The sequence below is a fragment of the Pristiophorus japonicus genome, unplaced genomic scaffold (genome assembly GCF_044704955.1).
Source record: "Pristiophorus japonicus isolate sPriJap1 unplaced genomic scaffold, sPriJap1.hap1 HAP1_SCAFFOLD_490, whole genome shotgun sequence".
Lineage (NCBI taxonomy): Eukaryota > Metazoa > Chordata > Chondrichthyes > Pristiophoridae > Pristiophorus > Pristiophorus japonicus.
In genome coordinates this window covers 79100-102965 of record NW_027254396.1, presented here as the reverse complement: position 1 = coordinate 102965, position 23866 = coordinate 79100, and the positions used below count along the sequence as shown (strand labels likewise).

Below are 23866 nucleotides of genomic sequence, written 5' to 3'. Positions count from 1 at the left end.
ATCAAACAGGCCTTTGTTACCTCTAGACCCTCCATAAACTTTAGCTTATCCAAAACTCTGCTGCCCATATCGTAACTCGCAACAAGTCCCATTCACCCATTACCTCTGGGCTCTATGATCGACATTGGCTCCCGGTTAAGCACGCCTCGATTTTAAAATTCTCATCCTGATTTGCCTTCAACTGCCGAGGTGCTTAGCTCTGGAAATCCCTCCCTAAACTTCTCCACCTCCCGAGCTCCCTTTCCTCCTCTAAGAGGCTCCATAATATCTACCTCTTTGACCAAGCTTTTGGTCAGCTGCCCTGCTGGCCCAGAAATTCCGGCCTCCCCGGAAGTACGGAGTGTCTACGGACCCAGGAATGCATCGCAAAGCCCGGTTTTCAGCGCTCATTGTGCATGCGCTGAAAATTGGCTTTTCCGCTTCTCGGCCTTTTGGCGAAGATCATGCGTAACTGACCTGACAGGGGAGTAACCATGACCCCAAAGTGGTTCTCCCTGGATCAGGAAGGTGGTTCTCCTATGCTTTTTGGAAATAGGAGGTGGGTGGGGTGGCTTTACCCATCCACTTCCACGGAGGTGTGTGGGGGGCCTGACCCATCCACCTCCATGGCACGAACCTGGTATTGCAGTACTTCCAGGAACGGTGCAGTGGCTCTAGGCCTTTTGGCTAAGAGCATTGGTGCAGAGTGATCCTTGATGTGTGCAAGGTGACCTCTGGCGTTTGTGATTTGACAAAGAATTGGAAAGATTGGCTACGAATTTAAAATGAAAAAAAATCTGTCAAGCTCCAGCTTAACAGATCATCCGCATATCAGGAGGGAGGACATTTGCAAAGGCAAGATTCCGGTATTTCCCCACATCTTGCCCAGCAAATGTCCTCAAAACTCTTGCACCTGATAAAAGCAGGCGCATCGCCTACTGTTACAGGCGTAAGTGTCTTAAAACACACTTAAAACATAAATAACAACATTAAAAATACACATTTTATTTTTAAAAACCCTGCCCACGACATTAAATTTAGTTTAAACCATAATTTAAAAAAAAATTTTAAACTCGGGAAATTTTTTTTTTCTCTAAGATATTTATTAACTTTAATTTCAATTAATTTTAATGATGTGAGGTGTGTTTTTTATTTTTTATTTGGTGTTATTGTGTTTGTTTTTTCCTCAATTAATAGCAATGAGAACTGGTAGATCCAGAGTTCCCATTGCTCTAAATTGGGAATATTGTACCTGATTGGTTGAGCAGTGCACTTCCAGTGTTTCTCAGAAAAAGCTCAACTGTAGATGATGTCTGATGGACACCAAGATATTTTAGCACTTCTGCTTTTAGATGATGGTTTAAATGGCAATGTCCTGAACTGGTGACCTTTAGGGGTCCGCCAGGTATTCCTGCCCTAAAAATGCTCTCACACCGGGCGCTTTTATACAGATCTCTTTGGGTTTGTAGATATTCACTGTCGGTAGGAGCCCATGAGTGAAAGTGGCCTTCAGCTCCCTGGAATGCTATTGGGTACAGTAAGTGCTGGTGTTGGTTAGTTCCCCAGTGCAGTCTAACCAGTTGCAGACACCACAAACTGTTCTGTAGAATTTTAAGCTCCTATTTATGTGGGAAATGGATATCCGATTTGCATACAGGAAGACCTGGACAACATTCAGGCTTGGGCTGATAAGTGACAACACACAAGTGCAATGACCATCTCCAACAAGAGAGAGTCGAATGACCTTCCCTTGACTTTCAATTTCATTCCCATTGACAAGCGCCCCAACATTAACATCCTGGAGCTCGTCATTAATCAGAAACTCAACTGGACCAGCCACATGAATGCCGTGGCTACAAGAGCAGGTATTCTGCGATGAGCAGCTCAGCTTCCCCAATACCACTCCACCCCCTAAATGGCACAAGTCAGGAATGTGATGGGATACTCTCCACTTGCCTGGATGGGTGCATCTGCAACAACACTCAAGAAGATGAAACCATCCACCATCTTAAAAATCCACTCCCTCCACCACCAGCAGATCACGGCTGCAGTGTGAACTATCGATAGTTTGCTTTGCAACAACTTATCAAGGTTTCTTCAACACCACCCCTCAGAAATTACACAGCAAAGATAACCTGAAACTAGAAGAAAGATGACACATCTCATTGTGTTTGTAAGTGAAGGGGCTGAAATTGCCCTATTGCACGGGGCCAGTTAGTATCGCCGGCACCAACGTTGCGATAATGAGTTGGCGGCACGGTGGCCACATCGACCCGCGTGGAATTGCCCATCTCTTCACCGGTGGCCATACAGCTTTGCGCTCCGCTCCGGTGTCGCTCGTGACTCTCTGCATACGCCGATAATGAGATCATCACCATGCGCATTGCCTCGAGACCGTCCCTTCAACTAATGCTTGTCAATACCAACGACAGCTATTGCTGTCAGTTTGAAGTCATCAGGCTGCAGCGCTGCCGAGATTTAAAGGCACGCAGGTCGAGATATTTTTTGTTGAACAAATTTTTCCACACTTTGAAATGATTTTATGTTTTGGTTCTGCCTCGGCAACCATTGATTGCTGAGTCTCAGTTTCCCTTGGCTTTCTCTGCATATCATGGGCTCGGTGTTTGCACTGGACCACCTGCATCCTCACCATCGGAGGATGGTTCGGGGAAGATAACGGCACTGTGATTTAGCCAAGCAGAAGCATTGGGAGAGGGAAAGAGAAAGGCTGCCACTGGGAGAGGCCCATGGAGAGAATCATGGAGAGGCCCATGTTCCAAGGATCAGAGAGAGGGACAAGGAGAGGGACAGACAGAGGCAGATTAAAAGGAACATGGAGAGGCAAACGGAGCAACAGCAGCAGGAGGCTGCAGAGGGACAGCAAATGCAGGACCAACATCAGGAGGTCCATGAGGGTGTGGGCAGAGGAAGATGATTTTGCAGATGTACCAACAGAAGGCCGTACGCACCCAGGGTCTTTCGCCAAACATTTTCCTACTTCCACTTCTCTGAGGAGCAGTGTGTCCGAAGGCTGCGATTTACAAAAGACATGGTGACGGAGCTGTGCCATCTGATGTAGCCAGACCTTGAGCCTCAAACAAGGGTGAGAATGGTTCTCTCAGTGGCAGTGAAGGTCGCCATCGCCCTCAATTTTTATGCCAATAGATCTTTCCAGGGAGCCACAGCAGACATCTCCAACATCTCCCAGTTTGCCACCCATTGCTCCATTTGTCATGTCACAGATGCTCTGTACAGAAGGCGGATGGAATACATCTCATTCCCCATGACAAGACAGAAGCAGCTGGAGAGGTCAACAGGCTTTGTCATGATGGCATGCTTTCCCATGGTGCAGGGTGCCATAGACTGCACACACGTCACATTGCAGGCTCCACACCGAAATCGGCAGATATTTCAAAACCGAAGAGGATACCACTCACTCAATGTCCAGTTGGTGTGCGACCAAGACACAAAATAATGGCCGATAATGCCCGCCATCCTGGCAGCAGCTATGATGCCTTCATCCTGCGCCAGACCGGTGTGCCAGCTCTGTTCCAGTCACTCAATGCAGCTCCTGGCTGACTCCTCGGAGACAAGGGCTACCCGCTGTGCCACCTGTCTCATGACTCCCCTCTGCAAACCCATCAGTCTTGCCCAGCACGCTTCCAATGACAGTTATGCCGCCACCAGGAGCATCATTGAACAGAACATTGGAGTGCAGAAGCAATGGTTCTGCTGTCTTGACCGCTCAGGAGGAGTCTTGCAGTACTCACCTGACCGGGTGTCCCTCTTCCATAAACACGTCAATGAGCCCTTCCTTCCATACCACATGCCCAACAATGAAATGACAGACAAGACCAAACAGTAAAGATGACAATGAACATTTATGTGTAAAAAGTGCAACATCAACATGACATATATCATTCACCCATGTGCATCTCCTTATATCCCCTTTTATGTAAACCTACTCTACTACCATGCCGCAGTGTCTCCCCTGTGGCTGCAGCATGGCTGGTGAAAGACTGCTGTGTTTCTGGGCCAGAGACTACAGATGGCCTTCTAGGACACCCTCAACCAGCTCTGGGCCTGGAAGGCCCGGGTGCAGACTGAAACACCTCAGGCTGGGTGGTGACAGTCTGGGCTGGCTGGGTAACAGCCGTGGATAGTTGCAATGACGGAGTGGCAGTGGTGGGATCAGAAATGTTGTCATCCTGAGAGAGGATAGCAGGTTCCTTCTCCACTGAGCCAGTGCCACTCCCTCGGGGCAGCACCTCAGCCTCCTCTCCAATCTGATGGAGCACAGATTGCTGGGCTGCTGTGGCACCGTGTGATCCTCGGTGGACCCTGATGGACCCAGCGCCGATGGCAGCAGTCAGGGCTTGTGTGGCATCATGCTGAGACTGCATGAGAGCAGTCTGAGCATCCATGCGAGCAACCATGGACTATTGCAGCAGCAAGACATTGCGTTGCTTCAGCCTATGCCCCAATAGAAGCTGCCTCATTGCCCACGAGACGCCTCATGAGGTCTGGCTCCACACCGTCTGTCTGGGAGTCCACCATCATCTGCACACTGGCAATGGTGAGCTCAATGGTATGCGCAGAGCTGTCTACAATATGGGAGACATACCCCTCCACGTTCCTTACCACATGCGACAGGATCTCGAGCACCCTTGCCATTGCCCGTATCATGTCGGAGTGCAAGACCATCACCCTTTGTTCAAACGCCTCTCCAACTAGGTCCTCATCTGATTCCTGTGGAGCAGAACTCATGCACGCACTCGTCCTCCGGGGAGCTGGCTCCCGATCTTGCCTTTCCCCGTGACCCTGCTGTGGCCCGCTAGGCCCCGGTGCAGCACACTGTGCAGACCCCTCTCCTAAGCTCAACTGCAACGACCGCGTTCTCCCAGTATCTGAGCTGGTGCGTGCGAGTGCGAGAAGCAGTGACGTGGTACATGCATCGTCCTCCTCCTCCTCCCTCTCCTCCTCCTCCCCCATTTCTTCTCCCTGCAGACTGGGAGAAGAAATGAGCCAATAACTGTGAGTAGGCCCACATCCTGAGTTAAATGCTGGTTTGCTGAGTGCACAGAGGCTGCCTTGTAAGAGTTGTGGGAACAGGCAGAGACTCACAGGTTCATGGGTAAGAGTTGGGGGAACATGTAATCACTTTCACCACACGAGTGAGGTTGCAGAACATTTTGCGACACTGTGTGGGTGTACGGTCAAGGACGGAGGTGCCCGACACCTCGGTGCCACCTCTGCCCAGAGAGCTCTGAGAAGCTGTGGAGTGGACCTCCCAGCTGGAGGGAGAAGGATGTGTCTCCTGTCTCCCACTGTCCCCACCACTGTCTCCAATTCTGTGTCTGAGAGCTGCTTGGCCCTCGTACTGGCTCTCCCAGCTGCCATGATGGCCCTCAGTAAGCAGCTCCTGAACTCTGAGGAAGAGAATCAGCAGAACAAACCTGCAAGGCATCCCCTTTAAGAACCCCAATGACCAGGTGACTGGTTATGAGTGAATCAAACTCACCTGCAATTGGCTGCTCATTTCCACCATCGCCCCGGCAGCGCTCCTCCAGCGCCACACGGAGGCCACTTCGTGCTCCAACAGCGCAGCTCTCAGATCTCACAAACAAAGTTCCGAAATTACAAACTTCCTCCCGCCCATCTCAACCGGCGCTAACTTTTCAGTTAATTCAAATTCTGCGCTCCAAACCCAGCGAGGGGCAATTTCATCCCCTTCGAGTTTAATATCATTACAGTGCTGACAGGGAAGGAAGGGGCAGGCCAGCTCCAGCCCAGCACCTCCAGACTCAGGCAGGGTTTGAGTAAATTTAAACAATCTTTCCTGGATTGAAAAAAAACTATTTAGTTCTCAAATCCCTCAGACAGAAAATAGGACACCATCCTGTAACTTCTGCTTATTCTCTCTACACTGAGCTTGAAGTTTACTATTGTCCTTGGTCAGGTGGTCTTTTTCACGGCCTGGCCTCTGCAGCACGAGGAATGGACCCCAAACCTGAGCGGACTTTACCAGCTATAATTACTTACGATTTATCTGTCTGCCAGGGATGGCCCTTTCCGAGACAGGTACGGGACGCTTAAAAAAAGTCACTTTAGATTCCTGACTTTTCTTGCCACTGATGGATTCTGTGCAGGTTTCCAGCTCATTCCTTGTCTTACTAATTACTAGTCCCGACAGTCCAGTGTCAGCAACTTTAATACTGTATTAATATGGAACCTTGGTGTCCCACATTCAGTCTGCCCCCGACACCCTTTAGTGAACAATCCATGTCACCGGTCCGACCCCTGACCTCACGCTTGGTCACAGCACAAAACAACAGCTGGAACTGGTCCCCTTTCCTGTCTGTATTTCACAAGGTCACATTCCTTGGTACTGAGCAGCCTTCCATTACTTGCCTTCAGTCGTTTTCTTATTTATTATAATTTCACAAACATAGTTATAAGCATCCACATTATAATGAATCTATTCTATTAGTCACTCTTGCTGAAGCTAATATTGTGCTCAATAACACAAAGGTCCTGTTATTTCCTTATCCCATTAAAGGTTTCCTGTTGGTTGACCACAACGGCTGTTTTATCAGTGAACACCTTGAGGAACTATCTGCAGTGAAGTTCCTGTTTGACTAACTCAGGCTTATTTCTCTATCCCATAATGTACAGAGCCATTTTATGTCAATGTATTTAGCCACTTTATGTTGATATATGTCTGAAACCTACAGTACATACACAATGGTATAGGAGAACACACTCAATGAATGGGATTTCCTACTCAATGGAAAGATGCTCAAAGGTTGTGGATGTATTATAAAATTATAATAATGAATAGTCAGCATGGATTTCAAAAGAGAAAGTCTTGCTTGACCAACCTCATTGAATTTTTTGAAGAGGTAACAGAGAGAGTAGACAATGGTAATGCAGTAGATGTAATTTATCTAAATTTTCAAAAGGTCTTCGATAAGGTACCCCATAATAGACTGATGAACAAGGTCAGAGAATGTGGAGTCAGGGGACAAGTAGCAGAATGGATAGCTAGCTGGCTGCAAGACAGAAAGCAGAGAGTAGGGGTAAAGGGTTGCTACTCACAGTGGTAGAAAGTGGGTAGTGGTGTTCCACAAGGATCAGTGTTGGGACCACTGTTGTTCAGAGATTATATTAACGATTTAGACTTTAGAATCCAAAACACAGGGCCCAAGTTTCCACAAGAAAAAAAACGTGCGCCCCTCCGAGCTGGGCGCCCATTTTTCGCGCCTAAAAAAATCCTCGGTATTCTCCACCGACTTACAGGTCCTCTGGCCCTCGGCGCAGCCAGCACGAGCTGTGGGGGGGGCGGAGCCAGGACCCGGCGCTGAAAACAGTGCCGGGGCCTCTGCACATGCGCGCTACAGTCGGCACGCAAGTGCAGTAGCTCCAGGCGTCGAACTGTGTGGGAGGGGCCCGAAGCACGCAGCCCCTAGCCCTGGCTGAATGGCCTCACTGGGGCTGCGTCAATGAGGCTCCTCCCACGGCCAGCTCCTGCTCCCCGCCCGACCAGACCCAACACCCGCTCCCCGCACCCGCTCTCTCTCTCCCCGCCTCTCTCTCCCCCCCCTCTACCCCCCCTTTCTCTTCCCCCTCCCTCCCCCCCTCTCCCTCTCTCTCCACCCCTCCTCCTCTCTCTCCCCCCTCCCCCTCTCTCTCCCCCCTCCCCCTCACTCTCCCCCCTCCCCCTCTCACTCCCCCCCTCCCCCTCTCTCTCCCCCCTACCCCTCTCTGTTCCCCCTCTCTCTCCCCCGCCCCCTCTCTCTCCCCCCCTCTCTCTCCGCCCTCCCCCTCTCTCTCCCCCTCCCCCTCTCTCTCCCCCCTCCCCGTCTCTCTCCCCCACTCCCCCTCTCTCTCCCCCCTCCCCCTCTCTCTCCCCCTCTCTATCCCCCCCTCCCCCTCTCTCTCCCCCTCCCCCCACCCCCTCCCCCACCCCCTCTCGCTCCCTCCCCCTGTCTTTTTCCCCCCCCATCCCGCTCTCTCCCCCCCGCTCTCTCCCCCCCCGCTCTCTCCCCCCCGCTCTCTCCCCCCCCGCTCTCTCCCCCCCGCTCTCTCCCCCCCCGCTCTCTCCCCCCCGCTCTCTCCCCCCCCCGCTCTCTCCCCACCCCCGCTCTCTCCCCCCCCCCGCTCTCTCCCCCCCCCGCGCTCTCCCTCTCCCCCCCGCTCTCCCTCCCCCCCCCGGCTCTCTCTCCCCCGCCCCCGCTCTCTCTCCCCCCACTCTCTCTTCCCTCCCCGCCGCTCTCTCTCTCCCCCCCCGCTCTCTCTCCCCCCCCGCTCTCTCTCCCGCCCCCCGCTCACTCTCCCGCCCTCCGCTCTCTCTCCCACCCCCGCTCTCTCTCTCTCCCCCACCGCTCTCTCTCCCCCCACCCCGCTCTCTCTCTCCCCCCCGCTCTCTCTCCCCCCCGCTCTCTCTCCCCCGTCCCGCTCTCTCCCCCCCCCCTCTCTCTCCCCCCACCGCTCTCTCTCCACCCGCTTTCCTCCCCACTGCGCTCTCTCTGCCCCCCGCCACCCCGCTCTCTCTCCTCCCCCCCTCCCCTCTCTCCCCCCACCCCCGCTCTCTCTCCCCCCCGCTCTCTCTCCCCCTCCCTCCCCCCTCTCTCCCCCTCCCTCCCCCCTCCCTCCCCCCCTCTCTCCCCCTCCCTCCCCCCTATCTCCCCACTCTCTCCCCCTCCCTCCCCCCTCTCTCCCCCTCTCTACCCCTCCCTCCCCCCCCTCTCTCCCCCTCCCTCCCCCCTCTCTCCCTCTCCCTCCCCCCCTCTCTCCCCCTCCCTCCCCCCCTCTCTCCCCCTCCCTCCCCCCCCTCTCTCGGTCCCTCCCCTCTCTCCCTCCCCCACCTCTGTCCCCCCCCCTCTCTCTCCCCCCCTCTCTCCCCCCCTCCCCCCTCTCTCCCCCCCCCACCCCCCCCTCTCTCTCCCCCCTCTCTCTCCCCCCCTCCCCCCTCTCTCTCCCCCCACTCTCTCCCCCCCTCTCTCTCCTCCTCCCTCCCCCCTTCTCTCTCCTCCTCCCTCCCCCCTCTCTCTCCTCCTCCCTCCCCCCCTCTCTCTCCTCCTCCCTCCCCCCTCTCTCTCCTCCTCCCTCCCCCTCTCCTCCTCCCTCCTCCCCTCTCACTCCTCCTCTCTCTCCTTCCTCTCTCCTCCTTTCTCTCCTCCCCTCTCTCTCCTCCTCTCTCTCTCCTCCTTTCTCTCCTCCCCTCTCTCTCCCCCTCCCCCCTTTCTCTCTCTCCCCCCCTCCCCCCACCTCTCCCCCCCCTCCCCCCCTCTCTCTCTCCCCCCCTCCCCCCTCTCTCTCTCTCCCCCCCTCCCCCCCTCTCTCTCTCCTCCTTTCTCTCCTCCCCTCTCTCTCCTCCTCTCTCACCCCCCTCCCCCACCTCTCTCTCTCCCCCCTCCCCCCTCTCTCTCTCTCCCCCCTCCCCCCCTCTCTCTCCCCACCTCTCTCCCACCCCCTCCCCCCTCTCTCTCTCTCCCCCTCCCCCCCCTCTCTCTCCCCCCTCCCCCCCTCTCTCTCTCCTCCTTTCTCTCCTCCCCTCTCTCTCCTCCTCTCTCTCCCCCCTCCCCCACCTCTCTCTCTCCTCTCTCCCCCCCTCCCCCCCTCTCTCTCTCCCCCCCTCTCTCTCTCCCCCCCTCCCCCCCTCTCTCTCTCCTCCTTTCTCTCCTCCCCTCTCTCTCCTCCTCTCTCTCCCCCCTCCCCCACCTCTCTCTCTCCCCCTCCCCCCCCCTCTCTCTCTCCCCCTCCCCCCTCTCTCTCTCTCTCTCTTTCTCTCCCCCTCCCGCTCAGCAGCACGAATGGCTGCAGAATTCTCCCTGGCTGAAGCACTTTCACACAGGTAGGAAGATGGTTTATTTAATCTTTTCTTGGCTTATAAATGTTTATTCAGGTTGGATTTATTTGTATAATATTTGTAGAAGTATAAATAAGGATTTATTGTCGAATTTAATGAGTTCCCTCCCCTCTCCCCTCCACCTCGTTCTGGACGCCTAATTTGTAACCTGCGCCTGATTTTTTAATGTGTAGAACAGGTTTTTTCAGTTCTACAAAAATCTTCACTTGCTCCATTCTACTTTAGTTTGGAGTACATTTTCACTGTGGAAACTTTCAAATCAGGCGTCAGTGGCCGGACACGCCCCCTTTTGAAGAAAAAATTCTGTTCGAAACTCGAACTGTTCTACCTGACTAGAACTGCAGAAAAAAAAATGTGGAGAATTGCAATTTCTAAAATAGTCCGTTCTCCACCAGTTGCTCCTAAAAATCAGGCGCGAATCATGTGGAAACTTGGGCCCACAATTTCTAAAGTTGCGGATGACACCAAATTGGCTGAGATAGTCAATACTGAGGAGGACTGCGACAAATTACAGGAGGACATTAATAAACTTGCAAAATGGGCATATAATTGGCAAATGAAGTTCAACACAGATAAATGTGAGGTATTACATTTTGGTAGGAAGAATAGGGAGGTCACTTATTACTTGGAGATTGCGAGTCCAGGTGGGGTAGAGGAACAAAGGGATCTCGGAGTTCAAATACGTAAATCACTAAAAGTTGTGACACAGGTTAGCAAGGCCATAAAAAAAACAGCACTTGGGTTTATTTCTAGAGGGATAGAATTGAAAATTAGGGAAGTTATGCTGAACCTGTATCGAACCTTGGTTAAACCAATCAGAGTACTGCTTACAGTTCTGATCGCCATATTATAAAAGAGATAGAGGAGAAATTTCTTCTCTCAGAGTTATATAAATGTGTGGAATTCGCTGGCTCAGAGAGGTGTGGAAGCTGGGACATTGAATAAATTTAAGACAGAAATAGACAGTTTCTTAAACGATAAGGGGTTATGGGGAGTGGGCGGGGAAGTGGAGCTGAGTCCATGATCAGATCAGCCATGATCTTATTGAATGGCGGAGCAGGCTCAAGGAGCCTATGGCCTACTCCTGTTCCTATTTCTTATGTTCTTATCGAGGCACTGTAGAGGGTACAGAGAAGATTTACAAGGATGATACCAGAAATGCGAGGGTATACATATCTGGAAAGGCTGGGCCTCTTTACTCTTGAAAAAAGAAGGTTGCGGGGAGACCTAATAGATTCAGATGAGGAAAGACGGAAGGAGGCTCGAGTGGAGCATAATCACCGGCATGTCCTGGTTGGGCCGAATGGCCTGTTTCTGTGTTGTTTATCCTATGTAATCCTATGAACAGAAAGACCTGTGGATTCAAATACAGAATTTCTGTGAAAATCTGAGTGCAGATAAATGAAGCTTATAAAAAAAGGCCAATAGCATATTGGGCAGCCCATTATAGAAGGGACATTACGCCATAGAGAGCAGAAAGCAAATTCACCAGGATACTGGTGGTGGAAGTGGTGGCTACAAGTCCAACCCATCATTAAAAAAAAAGTGGGAAAATATCTTGGTGTCCATCAGACAGAATCTATAGTTGTGACTTTTGAGAGAAATACCAAAAGTGCAACAAAAGAAACTGTTTGAGCAAAGAAATCACATTTCTTTAATCGCCTCTCAAGACAAGAAGTTCTTCCAGCTGATAATATGGAACTAGATGCAACTTATCAAAATGTTGGTGATCTTTATCCTGATCAACTAAGAGGAGACAGAGGAAAACACAAAGCGGTGAAGCCAGGTACACATCAGTGATCTGATGTTTATGTATAGTCATAAAGTTTATGCATTTGAGTTAATTAGTTCGAATTCACTAACCATCGTCATAGTCGGTCCCTCGAACGAGGATGACTTGCTGCCACGAGAGTTCACAGTTGTTTCAATGAGGACCCGATGTTCCAGTCCTGAACTCCAGTTGAGGGGCTGGAAGATGCCTGTGCGTGGATTTTTTTAACGTGTGGTGACCGTTGTACATCAGCCACCACACGGGCTTGACAGAGCTAGGCCTTTATCCGGTGGCAAGGATTAACCAGGACAACTGGAGACCTGCTCTGTTGCACGGATCTAGTGCGCACACATATCGCAGCGTGGGCAGGTCCGTGCTGCCCCTGGGCCCCGTACCCTCATTTGCCGCACCTCCGCCATGATGTTCCAGGGCCCGGCACTCCAGCTCTATTTATAGCCCCGACCTGTGATAGTGTTCTCACACAGGTCAGGGCCCACAATGTTCACTAACACCATCAGATGAATTAACATCAGTGAAAAGGTCATTTCTCATTGGTTGAGAGAACGTGTTGTCAGGAAATTCCATTTCTTCAGAAAAACTGATGGATTTTAGAGCTGAACAGTGAATAATGCAGTGGGGTCATAAACCCCCCGTGACCATCCCTTTAACTGATGGTGTTAACACACAGTGAATAAAGCAGTGGGGTCAGAAACCCCCCGTGACCATCCCTTTAACTGATGGTGTTGTTGGCTCACACTGAAATCTGTGAGGAAGGTTTTGAAGTAAAGATGCTGGATGAGGGATGATGAAATGTTGAAGAAATGATGAGGATAGAGGTGTGAGATGAACGAATGGTCTTTATTCCTTGTACCTTGCAGAGTACCCGAGTAAATGGTACTTTGTGACTGTTGTTTGTAACTGTCCATAACGTGCGTCACTTCAATTTTGCCCAGTTTCGATCTCTAACCTGCTGTTGATGAATAAACATAAGAAATAGGAGCAGGAGCAGAAAGAGGCCATTCAGTCCCTCGAGTCTGCTCCGCTTGTTCTTGAATTGAAGTTACGTGCGTTCGATAGGCCCAATCGTGCAAAGTTTTAAAAATTACGGTGTTGACACCAAGACTTGGCTCCTCTGCCTCTTCTCCAGGTCCAAATGAGAAAAGGTTTGGAGTCTTTTTCACAAGGCGGTTCCCTCTAATCCTTTCAGTGATGACTTGCACTTGCACTTTACAGGACATGGTGTGCGATCAGCAGAGTCTGTCCGAGGAGAACAGTCATCTCTGGTCATCTACATTCTCCTGGGTCTCTCCATCCTGCTGTCTGTAGTGATTCTTGGCACTTCAGTTATACTGTGTAAGTTTTGTGAAATTTTAAGCTATGGTACTTACTGTTGTGAATTCTACAATTTTAGTTAACAAAGCTAATACAGAGATGTGCATGAATTAGCATGTATTAATAATGTAGGTGCTGGGCCGGAATTTGCTGAAACAGTAATTATGTGAATGCCGCACGCCACTATTAATGTACAAATCGTCCGACATCTTGTGGCGAGGGAGAGACAGCCTGTGAATTGCACATTGCCGCAAGATACTCCACCATTAGCTTCGCAAAAACAATATCTCACCCTGAATCTCCCCGTGAGTTTCCTGACGTTTCTGCATTTGTGCATTAATTGTCCATTAAACTCTGCTCAGAAAAGTAATTAATGGCGTAGGTACCCTTTTAATAATGTGATCATTGTTAATAAGTGCCAGTCAACCTCCCTGGCCCAGAAAGTGAATCATTGAGTGGTGAAGTCTCATTCTGTCAGGTATTAAATTGCTTTTGGAGATTTTAAAAATGTTACATTTAAAATGTCAGTTTTTTGCTTGCTTTTCCTTCCTGTCTCTTTCGTCTCTCTCTTAATCCAATCTTTTGTTGGCATTGAATACACACAGTTCTCAGTCATTCATAGTTCTCAATCCTTAAATCTCCTTGGTTAAGGATTTAGACATTTGGTCCCGTTGTCCATTAAGGTTGTGAAATTGCCCGAATCGGCGGCCGTAATCTTCTGGAGCCGGGACTTTTATCGCCGGGCCTGGAAGACCTGCCATGACGCAGAATTGGGCCTACCGCCCGTCAAAGGGAGCAGAGCGCTGTCTCCCGCACGCCATTTCCTTTGGAGACAGTGCCGGAGCGGTAGCACAGCGCTGAATCCAGCGCTATGTGGATACTCCGCGTAGCGCTTACTGAAGGGACTGATTACCTTCACAGAGTTTCATTAAAGGGGAAAGCCATTGTGCACGCTGCATAGCCTTATTGTGGCCACCACTTGACCATCAGGGCAGAGTGAGACCAGACCAGCAGCCCGGCACACAAGACGGAATGTCTGGCTGCACGATGGCGGTATGGACCATGCTAGGGCCGCCATCGTCGAGCTAACACGCGGGTCAGCCAATGGAAAAAGATGGCGGCCTGCCAGATTTGTGATCAGGAGGCGCTAACAGGGCTATAAAAAGGGGCAATTTTGCCCCCTAAGGTTCTACAACGCCCCATTGCTCTCGCCGTACCGCTATGAGCTCAAATTTCCAACAAGTTACGGTGCAAAAAACCTTTGAGCTGAAGGGGACAGGAAAAGTCTAACTCACGGCGCATGGTGCGAGATGCCCCACTCCAGCAAGATTTGGCCCAATATTTTTTATTTATTTATTTATTTATTTTTATCGGTCCAGATCAACTCTAACGCCAAAGATCACTTTGCGCCAATGTGTTTGATCTTAGGCCAAAAGGCCGAGAGGCGAAGTTGCACCGTTCCTGGAAATATTGCAATACCAGGTCGGTGCATCGAGTGGACGGGGCATGCCCCTGATCCAGCTCCCTGTCCAAAAATCAATTCAATATCATGTCCCCATAGGGGATATTAAACTGATAAGAACAGATACTACACTTGATCTTAGCCAAAAGGCCGAGAAGCAATTTGGCCCAATATTAATTCAGTAGTGGGACTGGGAACCAGTAATAGTAAAGGTGATCCTACTCGACAGTGTGGGGCAGGACACATAACAACACCTTATAGTAAATTAATTGGTCACATCTTTACACTCCTGGGGAGGGGTTGAAGTTCCTTGCTGCATTGGAGCAAAGACACACACAGATTAGGGAGACTTTTACCTCCTGTCTGGCAGTGACTGGACGGAATGGGGTTAAAATCCAAGCAGTAAAGTTCCTGCTCATTCACTGGCCCACGGACACCGTAATGCTGATGTTTTCTTGTGCTATTGAGGCACTTGTTTGACTCAGAAGGAACCTCATGAATAAATGTAATTCGGAGTCCTGTGATGTATTCAGGAACCCTAAGCTATTTTAATAGCTGACTGGGTGGAGCCTGCACTCTACAGCTGTGAGGGTAAGAAGCAGTGGCCTTTACAGGTAAAAATTGAGCCACATCAGCCACCTGGTCTAATCCCACCGCTGCTCACTCCCCGCACTCTTTAATCTTTCTCCTTTTCAAGCATCTGTCTAATTCCCTTTAAAAGGATTTACGAGGGTCGATTCTGATCTGTGGGGAAGTGAAGAACTGCAATGTGACTGGTGGCTGCGATTAGTGCGGAGCCAGATCAGCAGAATTTCCACCCATTTCAACTTCCCTGGGAAACTGTGCTCAATGGAGGGGCTGCCCCGCTCAGACCTGCCCCATTATATCGCACTGACTGGGGGCATGTCTGGGGCTTTCCAGGACACGCCCAGGAATTCTGCCATGAATAATGAGCACAGAGGTGATTGATCCTGAAGGGACTGATTACCTTCACAGAGTTTACCCTCTGTTCCCTGAGCGGCAGGTCAACATTTTCAAACACTTTTATTTGATTTTAGCTTCTGGGCCCCATCATGGAGTTGCAGGGAGCCACTCCTCAGTCCACCTCCACTGGGGAACGACAGCTGTCCGAATAATGTTTTTGCAAACGACCCGTCCACAGGCCTCTCTCCAGCCTTTCTCTCCTGTCTACTCCCCTTCCCATCACCCAGTCTTGTCATCTTTCATTTCTCAACTCTCATTTGGCCCCTCAATCCCTACTCCAACCCAGCCTATCCTCCTGGCACTGTAGCAAGTTGTATTCCCCTTGGATAAGCCCATGGCTTTCCTCTGTGCTTCTCTGGAATGGTCTATCGAGGAATCTATCATTGCCTCCCTACAAGTAGCAACCCAAGCTGCTTCATCCTCTTCCTTCCCACCCAGTGCACCGCCACGGACAAACTTCGCACCAACTTCCCATCCCGATCACCTCACATAGTACTGCTCCCTTGGACTTTGCCTGTGGATATATAATCACTGCTCTTCTCCACACCTCCCTCTAGAATGTCCACTCACTCATGAACAAGGCCCTTGCCATCTACGACCTTATTGTGGATGATTGCATTGACATCATGGCTTTCACTGAAACTTGGCTCACTGGTGGTGAGACCTTGCCCCTTACTGACGCCTCCCTGCCTGGCTTTTCCCTTCACCACCTGCTCCACCCAAACTGCCAGGGGAGTAGTGTAGCTCTTACCACAAATTACAACTTGGTCTCTCCCCTATTCGTCTGGTACCTCGACCACTCCATGACTCTTATATCTCGCTTTTTAGAATCTGCCTTCTCTACCAACCCCACCCAAGCCTTACGCCGAATTTGTCATTAAGATAGACATCCTGCTTTCCTCTCTCATCCTCTGCATCGGACAATTCCTCATCCGAGAATCATAAAATCATAGAAATTTACAGCTGTTAAAATCACCATCCTTGGTGATTTCAATCTCCATCTCAGCAATCCTCGCTCTCTTTCCTCTCAATTCACTGCCTGCTGTGATCCCCAAACGCCTCTCTCCATAGAAATCCCCGACCCATATTCACAGCCAGACCCTTGATCTTTCCATTTGATCACTGATTAGGTCATTTCCAACCCATTCCTTGCACCCCCGAACTCCTTATGCATCCATTCCTGAAAAAAGCTCTCTTCCAAGTTACCGACAACTGGGACTAAAGGTGGACAAGTCCCCAGGACCTGATGCATTGCATTCTAGGGTCTTAAAAGAAGTGGCTGCAGAGATAGTGGTTGCAATGGTAGCAATGTACCAAAATTCCTGGATTCTGGTGAGGTCCCAACAGATTGGAAAACCGCAAATGTGATGCCTTTATTTAAAAAAGGAGGCAGACAGAAAGCAGGAAACTATAGACCAGTTAGCCTAACATTTGTTGTTAGGAAAATGCTGGAGTCCATAATTAAGGAAGCAGTAGCAGGACATTTGGAAAAGCATGATACAGTCAAGCAGAGTCAGAATGGTTTTATGAAAGGGAAATCATGTTTGACAAATTTGCTGGAGTTCTTTGAGGATGTAATGAGCAGGATGGATAAAGGGGAACTAGTGGACGTGGTGAATTTGGATTTCCAGAAGGCATTCGATAAGGTGCCACATAAAAGGTTACTGTACAAGATAAACATTCATGGGGTTGGGGATAATATATTAGCATGGATACAGGATTGGCTAACTAACAGAAAACAGAGAGTCGCAATGAATGGGTCATTTACCGGTTGGCAAACAGTAACTAGTGGGGTGTCACAGCGATCAGTGCTGGGGCCGATTTACAATCTATATTAATGATTGGATGAAGGGACTGAGTGTAATGTAGTCAAATTTGCTGATGATACAAAGGTAGGTGGGAAAGCAAGTTGTGAGGAGGACACAAATAATCTGCAAAGGGACATAGACAGGCTAAGTGAGTGGGCAAACATTTGACAGATGGAGTATAATGTGGAAAGGTGTGAGGTTATCCACTTTGGCAGCAAAAATAAAAAAGCAAATTATTATTTAAATGGAGAGAAATTACAAAATGGTGCAGTACAGAAGGACCTGGGGGTCCTTGTGCATGAAACACAAAAAGTTAGTATGCAGTTACAGCAAGTGATCAAGAAGGCAAATGGAATGTTGACCTTTATTGTTAAGGGGATGGAGTATAAAAGCAAAGCAGTCAGTATTGGTGAGGCCACACCTAGACTATTGCGTACAGTCGGAGAAGGTTCACTAAGTTGATTCCTGAAATGAAGGGGTTGACTTATGAAGAAAGGTTGAGTAAGTTGGGCCTAGACTCATTGGAGTTTAGAAGAATGAGATGTTATCTAATTGAAACATATAAGATACTGAGGCAGCTAGACAAGGTAGATGCAGAGAGGATGTTTCCACTCGTGGGGGAATCTAGAACTAGGGGGCATTGTTTCAGAATAAGGGGTCATCCATTTAAAACTGAGATGAGGAGGAATTTCTTCTCTCAGTGGGTTGTAAATCTGGGAATTCATTGCCCCAGAGAGCTGTGGCGGCTGGGACATTGAATATATTTAAGGTGGAGATAGACAGATCTTGAACGAAAAGGGAGTAAAGGGTTATGGGGAGCGAGCAGGGAAGTAGAGCTGAGCCCAAGATCAGATCAGCCATGATCTTATTGAATGGCGGAGCAGGCTTGAGGGGCAAATGGCCCACTCCTGCTCCTATTTCTTATGTTCTTATGTTCCTCTGGCATGGCTTCCACCTTTGATCATTCATGTCCAAGGGACACAGATTGAGCATATCTGGCCCACAATTAGTTTAGCCATCCATCACCAGATCTGGCAGGACCACATCAAGTGCTATTTATCCTCACTCTCCTCTGGCAAAGCCACCCACTACTCCAGGATCATCCCGAACAAAGACAACCGGGCTACTTTTCTCCATTATCAACCTTCTCATAAACCCCTCTCCTCTGCCGCCTCCATCCTCACATGCAACAACGAGTGCGGAGAGCTAATTGATCTGGTTAGGATCTGGAATGTACGGCCTGAAAGGGTGGTGGAGGCAGACTCAATCACAGCTTTCAAAAGGGAGTTGGATAAATACCTGAAATAAAACAATTTTGCAGGGTTACAGGGAAAGGGCGAGTCTTGCAGAGAGCCAGCACGGGTTTGATGGGCCAAATGGCCTTCCGTGCTGTAACCATTCACTGATTCTATGACTTCTTTGTCACTAAGATTGAGACCATCAGTTGCCTCTGCTGCATCCGCACCTTCCCCTAGGACACTGGGCCTAACCTGCCCCCAGGCTCTTCCCGACCCGAGTCCTGATTCTGTGCCTTTGTCTAGTTTCTCTCCTATCTTCCCTCCTGCACTCTCTGATCTCATCGTGTCCATGAGACCCAGCTCCTGCTCTCCTGACCCCCGCCCAGCAAACTGCTGGCCACCCAACTACCCTTCCTGGCTCCATGCTAGTTGTCGTTGTAAATTATTCCCTCTCCTCATGAACTGATCATCTATCACAACTGCTCTTGAGAGACCTGTTGCTGGACAGCAGATTGGGGGAAGGGCAGAGTGGGGGGGGGGGGGGGGCGCAGAGACGGGGGGGGGCAGAGTGGGGGAGGGGCAGAGTGCGGCAGGGAGGAAGCAATAGAAGGGGAGCAGCAGAAAGGGGGTACTACCCACGAAACAGGGTGCACAGGCAGAGGCTGAGTTTCCTTGACATTTCCGGACAACAGTATCTCAGGAGGCTCAGGTTGTCGCGTCAGATGCTGGCAGATATCTGCAGCCTCCTCGAAGACAACCTGCTCCCTGCTGGAGCTGGTGGCATTACCATTGGCTGTAAAAGTGACCACAGTCCTCAACCTTTTTGCCTCTGGATCGTTCCAGGCGCTACCGGAGACATATCCAGGATCTCCCAGTCGGCAGCTCACAAATGTATAAGAAAGGTGAGTGATGTCCTGTTTGCCAGGGCCGGCAATTGTGTCAACTTCGCCTGAGATGATGCTTGTCAGAATGAGTGAGCACTCGGGTTTGCGTCTCTGGCTGGCTTCCCACAGGTGCAGGGTGTCATCGACTGCACACATGTGGCAATCCGTGCACCTCAGATCAACCTGGAGTATTCATCAACCGCAAGGGCTTCCATTGCATCAATGTGCAGCTGAGGTACAACCTCAAGAAATGTTCATGCAGGTGTCTGTAAGATTCCTGGAGAGCTGCCACCGTGCTTTCATCCTGCAGTAGTCCAAGCTCACTAACGTCTTTGGACCTGCTAGCAGACTTAAAGCATGACGGCCAGGAGACACAGGACATCCGCTTCAAACTTGGTAGGTGACACCTGTGAGAAACCCACCATTGAAGCCCAAGAGCAGTACAACAAAAGCCAATGATAACCAGATGTGTCACTTAGCAAGCAATCGACATGTTCAAGATACACTTCAGGTGCCTGGACAGATCTGGAGGCACCGTTCAGTACGCACCAGCCAGTGTCCAGAATGATCATGGTGTGCTGTGCTCTGCACATTCTTGAATAGCAGCGAGGATTGGAGCTGCAGGAGCAACAAGGCGCTGAGCACACACTGTCTGCGGGCTAATTCGAGGAGGAAGAGGAATATGGTGATCCCAATGCAGCACCAGCCTCTCACATTGTTGCCCAGGATACCAGTGGTTCCCTTATAGCTGTAAGGTTCAGTGAGATGCCACCACTGGACCCATGTAGCAATCACACCCAACAGCCACTCTCCTCGCCCCCCTCCGTAATCCCACTAAAACAAAGCAACCCTATAACCAACCAACCATCCATTGCACATCATTGATCCCGGTCAATTCATGTCTTCCCATTCATCAACAAGCAACTGAAAAGGCGAGTTGCCACCCGGCAACCAAGAATAGGTAACATGAGAGGAAGGTGCAAAGTAATACATTTTATGTGATTGTACTAAACAATGGAAAGTTAACAACCTTAGCTTTTCTCAAACACCCATGTGCATCATCATCATCATAGGCAGTCCCTTCAAACGAGGATGACTTGCTTCCACGCCGAAAAGGGATGAGTTCACAGGTGTTTCAAGAAGGACCTAATATTCGGGATCTTGAACAGTGGAGGATGCCTGTGCGTGGATTTTTTTAACGTGTGGTGGCCGTTGCACACCAGCCACCACACGGGCTTGTCAGAGCAAGGTCTTGGTCCAGTGGCAAGGGTTAACCAAGACGACTGGAGACCAGCTCTGTTGCACGGACCTAGTGCGCACACATATCACAGTGTGGGCTGGCCCGTGCTGCCCCTGGGCCCTCGCCTCTTCTGGGCCCTGAATTCTCGCCTCTCCTGGGCCCCAATCACATCCCTCTACAAACTTTTACCACTCCTTCGCCCCGACCTCGCCACTCCTGCTGTACCTGCCCACACTGCAGTCAGTCGTTGCCCTCCTGCAGCAGCACGCGCTGCTCGCTGCAGTGGTATGCCGCTGCATGCTGCTTGCTCGAATGGCCCCGGCCTGCTGATGGTCTTACAGGCCGGGACCGCATGTACATCCCCTTGGTGAAATACAAAGATTTACTCTTCCTTTTAGTATCGCTCCCACGTGGTACAACCCGTGTGGTTTGAGCAGAGATAGAGGCAGGCGGCTCAGATACCTGCTCTGTCCGCTGAGATGCTTTTGGCCGACGACCTCTGGGTTCTGGAGCCGGTGAAGACCATGCCATGGTCTTCTCCATCCGCACCTGTGCAGGGGCAGACTCGGCCATCGAGAGAGGAGGCAGCATGTGGGGTACTGTCTGAGGGGAGGGGGAGAGGGGAAGAGGTGAAAAGTGGAGTCTCTTTGAGTGGACTCCCCACTTCAATGTCCCCTTTTGACATCATCCCTCTCATGGCCCAGTCGCATTTCACTGTTACCGCTGTGCTGGAGAGCACTTTGGTAAGGCCAAGGCTAAGGTATCTGTCATCCTATTTAAGGTTTCCAGAGTCTGTATCTGTGTGATCAAGGGCTGCATGGACTCATTTGATTGCCATGACTGATGTTCCATGGAGTTGGCCAATCTATCCATGGAAGAAGACATCCTTGCAATGCTCAATGACGTCACTCCACTCATTCTTGTGGCAGAGTTACCCGTTCTCTCTGCAATCGTGGACATCGCACTTTGTCTACTGCTGCTCAATGATCTTTGTCCAGCTGAGCAGAGCTTGCAGAGGGTTTAACCCTGCCACCACTGTCTGCTCTTGCTCACTTGTGAACTGTGAGTGACCAGGTGAGAACTAACTATCTGTCAAACTGACCCACTGAACTGCGAGTTTCTGCACTGGTGCATGGTATGCATGAGTCCTGTGACGGTGCACCCTCACAAGGAATTAGCTCCTCTGAGGATTCAGCATCTGGGAGGTCCACTGACAGCTGCTGCATGTGTGAAGGACCTTGCGAGACAAAAGAGATGAATTAGTGCTGCCAAAGTAACTGTAGTGTATGGAGAAAGAGTCAGACTGAACACTGTGAGCTCAAAGTAAAGTGTGACCTTTGTCTTTTATTGCAGGTTTCCAGAGTGCCTCTCCAACCTGTGAAGCTTCCTTAAATACCTGTGCTTCCAAGGGATTATGGGATCCCTTGAGACTCCAGGGGAAGAGCCCTCTGATGGCTGTACAGAGTAAATACAAGTCCACATATATAACAGTCACAATGTTGGAACTTAGCATTATGAAGATGATCATATTTAATTTGCTGCTGAATTCCAACAACACGAATGATGTGTGAGTCGCTGATATTTAATTCTGTCACCAGGTCACTGGGAGGTCACAATCTCCCCATCTCTGATAGCCAGGAACGCCGAGATGATGCTGATCTCCAGCACTTCCTCCTCTGCACTTGTTAACTGTGAGGTGGCTGGAGGCCCATCTCCAGTTCTCTCCCTCCCCCTCAAGTTCTGTGCTCTCTTCTCCTGCAACGGGGCAAAGACCAGACCCTTGCGTGATTGTAATGACATGTGTTCACCGGATGGATGGAGGGCATTTGGTGAGGGCGACTATCAGCGAGAAGCATCACATTGCATAAGGATCATGGTGTGTGTCAGTGATGGATGGATAGATGGGATGTGAGGAAGGGCATAGAAAGAGAAGGATGGGTGCAGTCGCAAGGTAGGTGGTGTGAGCAGTAAAGTGATGGAGTAGGCTTGACAAGGTTGCGGGGGTGGGGGGTTGGTGAGGATATGATGTGCACAACAGGATGTAGGTGAATGTGGAACTGTACTCACCTTTCCTGACCTGGTTAGGTTATTATAGCACTTTCTGCACTGAATCCAGGAGCATGGCACAATGCTGCTGCTGCTGACCTCCTGGGCCACCTCCAGCCATGCCTCCTTTCTGCCAGCAGATGGTTTCTTCTGTCTGTTGCTGGCGAATAGGATCTCTCTCTGGCTCCTGACAGCATTCTCCGTACATCGAGTGATGCATCATTAAAGTGAGGCACAGCCTTTGAGGGTCCTGAGCCCATCTTGTACGATGGCCATCTCTCTGCAAAATCTCCCAACTCCTCCAAATTCCATCTTTGGATTGGATCTTTAAATACTGGAGTTGGGATAATGTCAGGTGGGCCCACACCACTCCCGGTACCGCACATTCAACACCAAACCCGGAAGTAAAATGATAAAGAGGTGGCTATGTTAAAATGCCACGGACAGACGGACTGAAATTCCTTCTCGGTTTCCCACCCGATATTGCAGCCCCCGCTCCAAACACAAGTTATTATCAGGGTCATTGTCTCAGGCTGACCCAAAATATTCACAACCTCAGCATTCTATTGGACCCTGAGTTGAGCTTCCAACCCCATATCCTTTGCATCACGGAGACTGCCTACTTCCACTTCTGTAACATCACCCACCACCTGCTGCTGAAACCCTCATCCATGTCTCTGCCCCTCCAGACTCAGCTGTTCCCCTGCCCAGCCTCCAATGTTGCACTCTCGGTAACCTTCAGCTCATCTAAAACACTACTGTCCATATCGTGTCCCACATCCCAAGTCTCACTTACTTATCACCCCTGTCCTTGCTGAACTACATTGGCTCCAGGTCCCCCAATGCCTCCAATTTAAAATGATCATAATCATGTTTAAATCCATCCGTGCACGAGCCTTTCACTCTGTCTGTATTCTACTCGAGCCCGAGAACCTGTGCATTCACCTTGCCCTCCTCACAATTGTGTTATGTGTTCAGAACTCTCAAACAAATGCACATCCTTACCTCGTGTAAGGAGGAACATCAAAGTCAACAGCCAGCAAGAATAATGATGATGATGAAGAAACAAAGACTTATATTTATAAAGTGCCTTTCATGACCACCGGACATCTCAAAGCACTTTACAGTAAATGAAGGACTTTTTGAGTGTAGTCACTGTTGTAATATGAGAAAAGCGGCAGCCAATTTGTGCACAGCAAGCTCCCACAAACAGCAATGAGATAATGACCAGAGAAACTGTTTTAGTGATGT

At 50.1% G+C, this 23866-nt stretch overlaps 2 pseudogenes; one reads left to right on the top strand and one right to left on the bottom strand.

Annotated features, from left to right (window-relative positions):
* The first annotated feature begins 415 nt into the window (after window positions 1–415).
* LOC139253525 (U2 spliceosomal RNA) lies at window positions 416–653 on the top strand (annotated as a pseudogene).
* A 13745-nt stretch (window positions 654–14398) lies between these two features.
* LOC139253521 (U2 spliceosomal RNA) lies at window positions 14399–14577 on the bottom strand (annotated as a pseudogene).
* Window positions 14578–23866: the final 9289 nt, after the last annotated feature.